General features: G+C 34.7%; 1 protein-coding gene across 7 annotated transcripts in view; it reads right to left on the bottom strand.

Moving 5' to 3' along the window:
* Positions 1-12,504, bottom strand: part of Peak1 (pseudopodium-enriched atypical kinase 1) — a 284,201-nt gene that overhangs the window by 143,177 nt on the left and 128,520 nt on the right. For all 7 annotated transcript variants that reach the window (XM_005393487.2, XM_005393484.2, XM_013518882.1 and 4 more), the window contains one exon: positions 6,598-6,762. The gene's annotated coding sequence lies outside the window, so the exon portion shown is untranslated. The remainder of the gene's footprint in view (positions 1-6,597; positions 6,763-12,504) is intronic.

Genomic DNA, 12,504 nt, shown 5'->3' on the forward strand with positions numbered 1-12,504 from the left:
AGGTATAATTCCAGGGTCGGGGATATAGCTCAGTGGCACAGTGCCTACTTGGCAAGCACAAGGTCCTGAGTTCAATTTTCAGTACTCAAAAAGAAAAAAAAAAGAAAGGTATAATTCTAGATTTTAGAATAAGACTCTTAAAAAGACACTATTCTCTTAAAACATGCAGAAAACAGAAAGAATTATAAACCTCTGTTACAATAATACTAGCTTTTACAATCATTACTGTATTCATTTTTGTTGAGATATTTATTCCTTTATAGGTCTTTGACTTATGATCAACGGTAAAGGCTTGCTCCTTAGGATGACAGTATTAAGAGTTTCTGTGAACTTTTAATAGGCAAGGCCTAATGGGAGGTCCTTAGGTCATTGGGAGGGTGCACTGAGAGACAACTGTGGGACCCTAGTCCCACCCTATTTCCTGGTTTGAGATGTGACCATTCCCTCTACTATGCTGTCCTATGATTTGCTACCCTCACTAGGGGCCCAAACCAATGAGGCCACCTGATCCCGGACCTGAAGCTCCAGAACTGTAAACCAAAATAAACCTTTCTTTAGTTGTTAAGGAGCTGTGTCAAATATTTTGTGATAATAACAAAGAGTTCACTAATATGACTATGGAAATCAGATTCTATCCTTTTCCCAAGTTTGCTGTTTTGTTTTAATTATGGTAAGCTAACTGTGCAAATAGCAGCCCGAAATGTAAATGTCAGGTCTTTTGTGAGCCTGCACGTTTCCCTGGGCATACACAGTTACTTTCTAATGTTCCCCATAGATGTAGTTGATTCTGAATATCTCAGTCTTAAATATTTGGATCACAAAAGTGGGAAAACAGAAAAATGAAAGGGGGGAAGGAAAGAGGACTGTTCTCACTCCAGCTGGAGGTGGAGCAGTTGAAACAATGAGAAGCTATTTGCCTCTTTTTCTCTTTTTGGGCCTCTGTTTTGAAAAGCACTGATCAGAAGTCAGCTCTCTGAAATCTGGAGCAGAGGGTGCTTTGTATCCATCCTGTAAACTGTCTGCAAGCTACTCCAAGAACATTTACCTGGCTGCTTGCCACTGGGTAGGAGTGAGGGCGATGATGGCGGATACATAGCTGTTACTGTGCTAAGAGCAGAAACACACCAAATTCAACCACATTTTGCCTCCCTAGTTTTCCCCTGGATGTTGCAAACCTTCAATAGACTGTGGATTTCCAAAATCATTTTATTAGGTAGACTCTGCTAGGACACTTACTGCCTAGCTATTGAGCCAGATTTCTGGTGTTCTTGACATGGGAGATTAGGGCATGGCAAAGCTGGCTGGGGAAGTAGGCTTGACCTGTTAGTTACAAGATTCTGGAACACATGCAGAGAATAGTGCTCAAAGCCCTGTTCGTGGACTTCTTACTAGGGTCTTCAATAGGAAGGCCTAGACCTGATATCAGCCTGAGGTGTGGGATCCAAGTATCGACTCTCAGGGCTCCTATGCAAAGGTTCTCATGAATTTCCTCAAGATTTGTACACTATAAAAGGACACAGACACTAAGGAGAGTTTACTGTTGGGGATTTCCTCATGATAGCCTGCCCTGCTTTCTCCAGGGTATAGTTTTTATCTTGCTTTTTACTCTTTTACTTGGCCCAAACTCATGCTGCAGATCCAATTTCTCCTTCACTCTTCACCTTTAGTTTTTTAAATAAACTTTGCTACTGCTTTTTGCTTGTTTTGCTCAATTCCAATTCTTTGCTTGAGACAAGAAGAACTTGGAATTTTAACTCCAGGAGAGGCAAAGCAACCCTAAACCTGGTAATGTTTAATTACCTGCCACTTTTAGAAGGAGCTACCAGATAACATTCTTACTCTCCCACATTCCAAGGATCTACCCTTCCCAGGGTCTTCATAGAAGTTTCAATGCTGATGAAGTTGCTTTTCTTTGATTGTACTACAGCTGGGATCTTAAACATTCCCCAAGAGCCAGTGTTAAAGGCTCAGCCCACAGCTTGATGCTGAGGTATGGGCAACTTTAAGAGGCTGGGCCTAGTAAGATGTCTCTAGACACAGGGACATTTTCTTGAGGGGATGTTAGGACATTGACACCTCCCTTCTCCTTTCTTCTCTCTCTGGCTTCCTGACCAGCATGAGTGGGGCAGCTTGTCCTCCCCAGTGTGACGTGCTGCTGTGCCAAAGCCATGGAACAGTGGCAACACAGCATGGACTAAAATGTCCACAACTGGGAGCCAACAGAAATCTTTCTTCTTAAAAGTTGGTATCTTGGGTATTTTGTTATGGAGATAGAAATTTAACACATGGATTGTACTTTGGTATCACATCTACTCCCTTCTTAAAAAGCTCCAGGTTATAAATATTTTCTTCCTATGTTTACTTCTGAAAGTTCTATATATTTTCTATTTAAGCCCATGATCCCCATTTTTAGTTAATTTTTATATAAGGTGTGAGACTTATATTGAGGCTATTTTTTCCCCTATATATATCCAAATGTGCCTGGACCATCTGTTACACAGACATCCTCCACTGAATTGCCTTTATTCTTTTGTAAAATTCAAACAACTGGTTAATACTCATGTGGAGCTATTTTTAGGTTATCTGTCTGTCTGTCTGTCTGTCTGTCTATTCATTTACTTAGTTTTGCTTTGTTTTGTTTTTTTTGGTACTGGGAATCAAACCCACAACCTCACTCTTGCCAGGCAGGCGCTGTGCCACTGAGCTATATCCCTGGCTCTTACTTAGTTTTTTTTGAGATGGGCTCTTGCTATGCAGCTCAGGCTAGCTTTGAACTCATGGCAATCCTCCTACCTCAGCCTCACTGTGCACCACCACACTCAGCTAATCTATTGATTTATATATTCATTCTACTGTCATTACCAGTCTGGATTATTGTGGCTGTACGTCTTCTAAATAAGTAAAGCAATTCCTTCTGTTATTCAACTCTTTCAAAATTGTTTTAGCTATTGTACATCCTTTGCCTGCCCACCTAAATTTTAGAATAATCGTATATACATATATATAATAAACATATTTTAGATGTATTATTATATTGAATCTTGATGCATTATTATGTTGAATTTTGACAGTAAGTTTTATTGTACTTATTTTCCACAATTAGTATAATATTATCTATTTGAAAGTGACCATACATAAGTTGAACAGAAAATGTATGCCATAAAGATTAGCTGGTCTCTGAATTTACTGCCATTTTAATTTTTAATGGAAGCATAAGATTGAAAAACACTTGAGAATCTTCTGAGCATAAAGAGAAAAGAGAGAGGCAAGTAAGACTTCAAGGAAAAACAGATTAGTGTAAGGCTCAGTTTTGATTTTTTTCCCACCTGTACCTCATATCCTTCTCTTTCTTCTACGCCTTTATCTTAAACTAAAAGGAGGGAACAACTAACATCATCTTCAAGTAATTTAACTTTACACTGTGGTAGATTAAGTTACCTTTTCTCAAAAGCCAAATTAGTTTAAAGTTTCATGATAGAATCTTTCCTTTTATATTATATAATAACACATGAAGAGCATAATCAAAACAATCAGAAATAGGGACTGGGGATTTAGCTCAGTGGCAAAGCACCTGCCTGGCAAGCGCAAGGTTGTGAGTTCGATTCCTGGTACTGGAAGAAAAACAAAAACAAACAAACAAAACAACAACAACAACAAAAAAAAAACAATCAGAAATAATTGACCAAATAAAACCAATGCTACAGCTGGATGTGGTAGCTCACAGCATTGTAATCCCAGCACTCAGGAGGCTGAGACAGGAGAATTGCTGAGAGTTCAAGATCAGCCTAGGCTACAAAGTCAGCTCAACACCAGCCTGAACTGCATAGCAAGACCTACCTCAAAAAGACAAAATAAATAAAAAAAATAAATAAAATTGATGCTACAGAAGAAACATATGTTTCTTCTACCTCAAGAAAGCATAACTTTACAGAATTTCAGTAAGATTGCTGCTAATAATAACACTTCCTGATTTATAACTAGGTAAAGAAGAAACAACTGTGAGTCTTTAAACTGGACTAAAATTCTGATTAAGAGCTCAGGCTATGGAGTCCTAACTCTACCACTAACTGGCTACTTGATTTGGGCAACTAAATTCTTTGAGAATGAGTTTCCTCATATATGTAAAATGAAATTTTTTTATAATGGGTCTATGCTACACAGAATTGTGAGGCTGAAGGATCATGCATATAAACCACAACAAAATGAATATTTATGAATATTGCCAATATAGAGTATTTGGAGGTGGGGTCTTTGGTAGGTGATTAGATTGTGAGGGTAGAGTCCTCATTAAAGTGTTTATTTAGTACCTTTAAAAAAGAAACTAAAGAAAATAGGTTTGTCCTTTCTGCCCTATGAGGACACAGTGAAACGAATCACTTATAAACTAGGAAGCAGCCCTCCCTAGACACTAAATCTGCCAGTGCCCTGATCTTGAACTTCCCAGCCTCCAAAACTGTGAGAAATAGGCTACTGTCATTATTAAGCCACTCAGTTTAACATACCTTTATTAAAGCAGCCTAAACTGACGAAGACAACATATTAAAAGTGAACCTCCATGCCTCGCATATGGTAAGCCCTCCATACATACTAATTACTATTATTATATACTCAGTTTTGTCAGGGAAAATTATACATAAGCTTCCCTATATAAAGGACAGATAATGTAAAGGATGCTTTAAAGGTCTATCAAGCTTTATGAGCTTCAGATTCTAGACAGATATCATTTGATTGAAGTGATCCTTTTTCCTGCAATACACTCCCCCATCTAGAATGGCCATAGTTTATAGCTAATGAAATGAACTCACATAAAACAGGATGTCTGATTTAACCTTCACAGAGGTAGGATGTCATCCTTTGAAGTTTAGTTACTACTAAATGGCTACGTTGGTATATACAATTGAAAATCTGAATTTCTAGTTAGGCAAGTTAGAAATTTTGCAAATTCTATATAACTAAAATCTGTATAATTAAGGAGGTAAAGGTGTAATCTAATCTGTTCCTTTATAATACTATCACTCAAAACAAATTCAGTAGCAAAAAAAGTAGAAATTAATGATTAGAAAAATAGTATGACATTATGACATTATCTGTGGTTTCAATGATTCCATCCACAGCAATCAAACATCACTCATAAATGGATTTAAATAGAATTAGGAGTTTTATAAAGTGTATAAGAACATCACAGCACAAAAATGTGATGATATTGCTTTTAGTTTGGTAATGAAACAGGTTATATAAAATTACAGAAGTTGTAATTAAATAGGTAAGCAAGTGATTCGGGAAAAAGGCAGGGAATTTGGTCATTTTCTACATACTACCACCCTGAATAAGTGAGCATTGAGTACCTTCATTTCTACTGTGTTTCAAAAGTTGCTTCCTTGAACTTCAGAACATTTTTTTAAATGGTAGAGGACTAGAAAGAAGTTAATTTAAAAAAGAACGAAATTTAAAAAGGGCTGAATGGGGCTACATGACTATCAGTGATAAGATCTCAGAAAAGCTTTAAGTATGCCACATGTAGGGGTTTAGCCTGCAATTGAAGAATTTTTTTAAAATCACTGTTGAGATATTGTTATCATGGTTAATGGTAGTATGGGGAAAAGTAATCAGAATATTTGTCCTTTAGAATATGATATATCCCAGATTACACTCATGAACTTGAATCATTTCCTTCAAACAGATCCAGTATTCCTTAGACTCATCAGGACTACCACAAGATAATGTAATTTGAGTGTCTTTTCACAGCTATATTCCACAGCAGGGCACTAGTTTTAGTCACTATCACCCACTCACTACTAATACACAGTGACTCAAGCACACAAATGATTATCCCTCAAAATCAAATTAATAACATCTTGTGAATATAAATGCTCACTGGAATACTATTAAGACTTTATAAATCTTCAATCTTTGCAAAACATGCATTGAAATAAGTTTAGCCTAAGCTCAAGAAGATTTAAGACTGATAATATTAAATCTCTATATAATTGCATCCCACTATACTTGAAATCTATTTGCAATTTAACAAGAAAAAAATTTACAGTCATTTCAAATTTCTTTCTCCTGTTCTTTCACTGGATTTTCTTTTTTTTTCCTTTTGTGACTTTCAGTTCTACAAGGTGATTTTTTTCGAAAGATAGAGCAGGGCAAAGGAAATAAATAAAGGTAAAATAAAAATAACAAGTCAGATATGAGAAGAGAAAGAGACCAGGTGTCAAGGAAAAAGCAACAACAATCAACATGAAATAAAACTTAGAAAACAAGACCTAAAAACTTTTGTATATATGAAAAGAATGACTACTTATTCTTCATGATTTATTTTGGTGCAAGCAAAAAAATTTGGTGAAGGATAGATTTAAAAATATACTAGTTTATATCCCATTCTTTCTCAAATAAGCTTATGTTTTTAAATTAAAAAGCCGGCGGGGGGGGGGGAGGCAATTCTTTTGAACATTAAGGATAAAAGTAAAGCCTGATAATACTGAAATATAAAATTATAAACTTTAGCTACAGTTTGGCATTTGCAAACATTTAAATCCTTTCAAGCCACATAACATTCTAGGTGGAAACATAACATGATAGGAGATTTCTAGTTACCGTTTAAATTTGAAGCAGTTCATCCATTCCAGTAACAAAGCGGGTGTTAGCAGCTAGTGTTACATTCATTGAAAATTTCAAAGTGCTCTGAATCTTTCCAAGATCAATGTCCTTTCTTCTTTGCCTCTCATTCCTTAAATTACGTTCTGAAGACAGTAATGTTTACTGAAAGAGAAAAATTTAAAAAATAATAGCGCTAAACAGGAGTAAACTAGTTTCAAGGATATTGGATATCTTTATTTTCTTTGGGATATTCCTAATTTCACTATCTCAACAGCTGTAATTGATCTGATTATTTAAGAAGTAAGATCCTTGCTTAGGCAGACATACAGAACCTCACATACTCAAGTACTCCCATGTTGTGCTGAGAACCAGGTCACTTGCAAGAATTGCAAGACCACTAATGCCTTGACATTCTTTAAGACTTCATTTGATTGTGCTTGTGGACTTATTTTGCTAGAAGGATATGGATATTATTTCATTGAGAAATCATTAAGTTCTACTTCTCCTTAATAAAAATAAAATTTTAGAAGTCACAAAGGCCGACTTTGGTCTAATCTCTGGAAATAAGAAAGTAGCTCTCTCCAAATGCAAGTATTTCACTAGCCACTTGGCAGTTTTAGTTTAGGCTCAAGAATAAAATATAGAATTTTCACCTCAAACTAATACTGTAGATTCTTACTTATTTCTGAGTCTATGTTCAAAATTGGCTCAACAGCCAATTTGTATTCTCTGTATTATCAAATAGAAAGAACATAAGTCCAAGAGTTAGTAGAAAATAAAAGACAAATACCATTATTTTACAATAATTCCTGATTGTTTACATGTCATAGAATTAAATCTTTCAATAAATTTTAAGACAACAGAACAGTACTTTAAAAATTAAAGGTTTGTAAAGAATACTATCAAACAATATCTAAAATCAACATGTCTGGATTGTTCATGATGAAAAACTCCACTATCAAGTTGATTTAATTCCAAGATGCAATCATGGTCCAATATACACAAATCAACAAATGCAATACAGGACATAAATAGAATCAAGAATAAAATCACATGATCATCTCAATAAACATAGAAAAAGCTTTTGATAAAATTCAACATCCCTTCATGATAAAATATATACATAAAATAGGTATAGAAGGTTCATACTTTAACATAATGAATATTATACATGACAAGCCCACAGCTAACATATGAAATGGGAAAAAACTCAACACATTTCCTTTAAAACAAAGGGAAAAAAAAAAAAAACAACAAGTGTATCTACTCTCATCACACTTGTTCAGTATAGTATAGGTACTAGAAATTTTAGAGCAATCAGGTTAAAAGAAACAAATAAGGGATATAAATAGGAAAGAAGGCCAATTATTACTGTTTGCTGATGATATGATTATATACTGAGATAACTCTAAAGATGCCACTAACAGACTTAGAATTGATAGATACATCCAGAAGAGTAGCAGGAAACCAATATACAAAATCAATATACAAAAATTGGTAGCTTTCCTATAGATCAATAATACACTTGCTCAGAGAGAAATCAGGAAAACAATCCCATTTACAATAGCCTCAAAAAAAGAAATTTAGGAATAAACCCAACTAAGGAAGCAAAAGACTCTACAACAAAAATTACAAAACACTGAAGAAAAAAATGAAAAAGACAGAATATCGAAAACCCTCTCAAGTTCTCAGATTGAGAGAATTAATACTGTTAAAATCTGAATATTGTTAGTACTACCCTAAGTGACCCACAGACTCAATGCAATCCTAATCAAAATATCAATGTTTCCTGCACAAATCCCTAAAATTCTAGCAGTCTGAGAGGCTGAAGCAGGAGGACTGCAAACTCAAGCTCAGCCTGGGAACTTAGGGCCACATACTGCCCAAAATAAAAATAAAGGGCTCAGGACACAGCTCGATGTAAAGGCCCTAGGTTCAACCCCCAGGACTGCAAAAATAATTCACAATACAAAAAAGTATTATTGTTCACAGAACTAGAAAAAACAATCCCAAAATTCACATGGAAGCACAAAGACCCTGAATAGCCAAAGCAATCCTGAGCCAAAAGCAATGCTGAAAGCATTATCACAATATCTGATTTCAAAATATATTACAGAGTCATGGTAAATAAAAACAGCATGGTTTTGGCATAAAAACAGACACATAAACCAATGGAACAGAATAGAGGCCCCAGAAAAAAACCCACACATTGACAGCCAACTGATTCTTGCCACAGATGCCAACAACATGCTGAAGAAAAGACAGCCTCCTGAACAAATGGTGCTGTGAAAGCTGGGTATCCATATGTAGAATACTGAAACTAGGGCCCTTTCTACCCCCTATACAAAAATCAACTGCAAATGGATCTAAGATTTTAAAGTAAGACCAGAAATTGAAACTATCTGAAAAAAACATATAGGAGAAACACTTCAAGATAATGGAACAAGCAGCAGCTTCCTGAAACAGACTTCAACAGCTAAAGAAATCAAAGCAATACTTGACATCAAATTAAAAAGCTTCTGCACAGCAAAGGAAACAATTAGCAGAGTAGAAAGACACCCTACAGAATGGGAGAAAATCTCTGCCAACTATCCAACCGACAGAGGGTAAGTATCCAGAACATATAAAGAACTCAAACAGCTTAACAACAAAAGAACAAGTAATCCAATCAAAATGTACAAACGATCCCAACAGACACTTCTCAAAAGAAGTAGAAATAGCCAACAACTTTGTGAAAAAATGTTGAATATCCTTAGGCATTAAAGAAATCCAAATCACAAGTACACTGAGATCCCATCTTATTCTAGTCAGAATGGCTATTATCAAAACCAAGCCAAAAAACAAAAAAACAAACAAAAAAACTCCCAAAAACTGCTGAGGAGGCGGCAACAAAGGAACTCTTATGTACTATTGGTGGGAAGGGACTGCCATAGTGAAAAACAGTATGGATGCTCCTCAAAAAAACTAAAAATAGAACTACCATTTGACTCTGCTCTCTTATTCCTGGGTATATATGTGAGGGAAATGAAGTTTGCATACCAAAGAGATAGCTGTATGCTTGTGTTTATTTTGGCACCATTTGTAATAGCTAAGGGATGGATGGTATCAGCCTACACACCCATCAAATTATGAAAGGATAATGAAAATACAACACACACATACAAAGGAGTATTAGTCAACCATAAAGAAGAGTGAAATCGGGTCAGTTGTAGGAAAATGGATAGGACTGGAGCTTATCTGTCAAGTAAAATAGCCATGAAGACAAGTATCATGTTTTCTTGCACAGGTGGAAAATTAAAACAACCTGAAAGTAGAAGTAGGGGCCTAGGGGTTGGACAGAGAGAAAGGAGGGTAAGAGAAGGCAGAAGGCAAGGTGAACAGGATCTAATCACAATACATGCCCATACATAAATGCTGCAGTGAAACCCACTAATTTGCACAATTAGTGTGTGTTATATCATAAGCCATTAAAGAAGAAAAATGCAACTTATTCCAATTTGTTTTTATTCTGAACATGTAAAAAATGATCATATGGATATACAAATATTAGTTACCTAGAAAAATACACAGTGATAGAGAAATAATTTCCAAAGGCAGATGTTTGGCTACTGGCAAGATTGAAGATCCAGATCTTTTTAGTATCTCCTAATTTGTGTTTGATTTTACTGAATATTTTATCCTTGGACTTGCAAATGTTCCATCATAATACAGCCTTTGAAAGCTCATTCAAAAACATAAGAGGGAAAGAGATAATAAAGAATGTTTAATTACATTTTCATTTTTAAATAGTATGTGATTCATAGACAAGATATTGTTGGATCTTAACATTTTATCCAGGCTGAAAATCCCTGACTTTTAATAAATTTAAGAAATACTTATTCCATTTATCTTATCCATTTACATTTAATATAACTACTGAAATGACTGCATTCAAAACTACCATTTTGATTTTTTATATTTCTACTGATTTTTGCTTCTTTTGTTCCTGTTTCTCCCTTTTCTACCTTAATTTAAGTTAAGTTTTGATGGTTTAATTTAATTGCTCTGTGGGTGACATTCTAAGAATTACAACATGCATTCTCAAATGATCACAGTTTACTTAATACATAGAGGTTTACTATATGATTACATTAATAAAAAGGGTATTTTTGTAAATGTAATTATATTGAATAAGCATAAAACCTACAACAAAATAACTCCATGTACTATAATATCCTTTTTGGTAATTTCAATATATATTAAACCTCTACATGTACAACAAAACCCCATAATGAAGTGCTTTAATATTTGGTTTAAAAGCCAGTCCCCATCCATTACTGCGCATTGAACCCAAAGGCTCTGCCATGAGCTATGAAACCAGCCTTTTCTTGAAACATTTTTGTTTTAAATTTTGAGTCTAAATTGCTAAATTGCAGCTGAAACTTGTAAACCTCCTTCCTCAGCCTCCCAGAGTGCTGGTATTACAGATGTGTGCTACCACAAGCAGCTAAATCAGACTTCTTTTTAAAGAAAGCATCAGAAGGAAAAAAAAAAATCATTTTGTGTTCATCATTCTTGGTGGTTTTTATTTTTATGTCTGATATTATTGCCCTTTGGTTTAAAAACTTAGCATTTTTATGTGCACTGTGTTGATAATGAACACCTAATCTACCTTTAATTTTGAATATTTTTGATTTACAGATTTCCAAGACGAAAGTTGTTTTAGATTTTTTTTTTTTTTTTTTGAGACAGATCTTGCTCTGTAATTCAGGCTGGCCTTGAGCTCACTATGTAGCCCAGGCTGGCCTCAAACTCATGCCAGTGCTCCTGCCTCAGCCTTCTTCATGCTGGAATTACAGGCATGTACCACCATGCCTGGCTAGAATATTTTTAAATAACTCTTTAAAGATGTCATTCTATGGTTTTTTTGGTTTCCATTTTACCAAGGCAGCTAGCATTATTTTAACCTAGTGTTTTATTTTCTAGCTGTTTTCAAAATTTTTCTTTTCCATTTTCAGAAAAATGACTATTCTATACATAGCTTTGGTTTTCATTATATTTATTTTACTTGGAGTTCACTGAACTTCTTGGTCCTGTATGTTAGGGGTTTTTTGCCAAACAAATTTTTAGCCCTTACTTCTTCAAAAACTTTTTTTTTCCTGTCCCATTTTCTTTCTTCTCCTCTTGGGTTCCAATACTGACATTTGATCATTTACTAGCCCACAAGTCATTCTTCAATAATCTAGTCTTCTTTTTTAAAGCCTTATTTCTCTTTGTTCTTTAGATAGAATAACTCCTATTGATTTGTCATCAAGTAGCCCTCTGTTATACTGTATCTAATCTCCTGTTAAGTGTATACACTTTTCATTTCAAGTAATATATGTCCAGTTCTATATTTTCTCCTTTAAAAAAAAGTTTCTACTTCTTTCTACACAAAAATTATATATTTTTATTACATCTACTTTTCCCTTTAAGTTTCTTAACTACATTTATAATAGCTGATTTTTTTATACTATTATCTCTGATTACAACAATTGGACTGATTTCTTTTTCTCTTATTTATGAGTAAACCTTTTCAGCTTTTTTGCATGTATAGTAACTATGATACATTGGACAATATGGATGATATACTGTATACACTCTAGATTTTATGTTTGCTTGAAGAATAGATTTCTCTTCTAATAGACATTTAAAATGCTGGCAGATACTCTGAACTTCTAGATGCTTAGTTTCATATTTGTTAGCAAGTATATGTTTCAGTTTTGTCCTTAGTTCTGAAACAACCCCTTACTTAGGCCTTGATCATAGTCTTTACTCCTAAGGCGCAATCTTTCTGAAATTGCTATGAAAACCCTGAGGGGTTAAAAAAAACCAAAAAACTCGAACTCCAAACTTGGCCAGAGATATCAGCTCAACAGTTGCTGA

Source organism: Chinchilla lanigera, unplaced genomic scaffold (assembly GCF_000276665.1).
Source record: "Chinchilla lanigera isolate Chin_1 unplaced genomic scaffold, ChiLan1.0 scaffold00049, whole genome shotgun sequence".
In the NCBI taxonomy this organism is placed as follows: domain Eukaryota; kingdom Metazoa; phylum Chordata; class Mammalia; order Rodentia; family Chinchillidae; genus Chinchilla; species Chinchilla lanigera.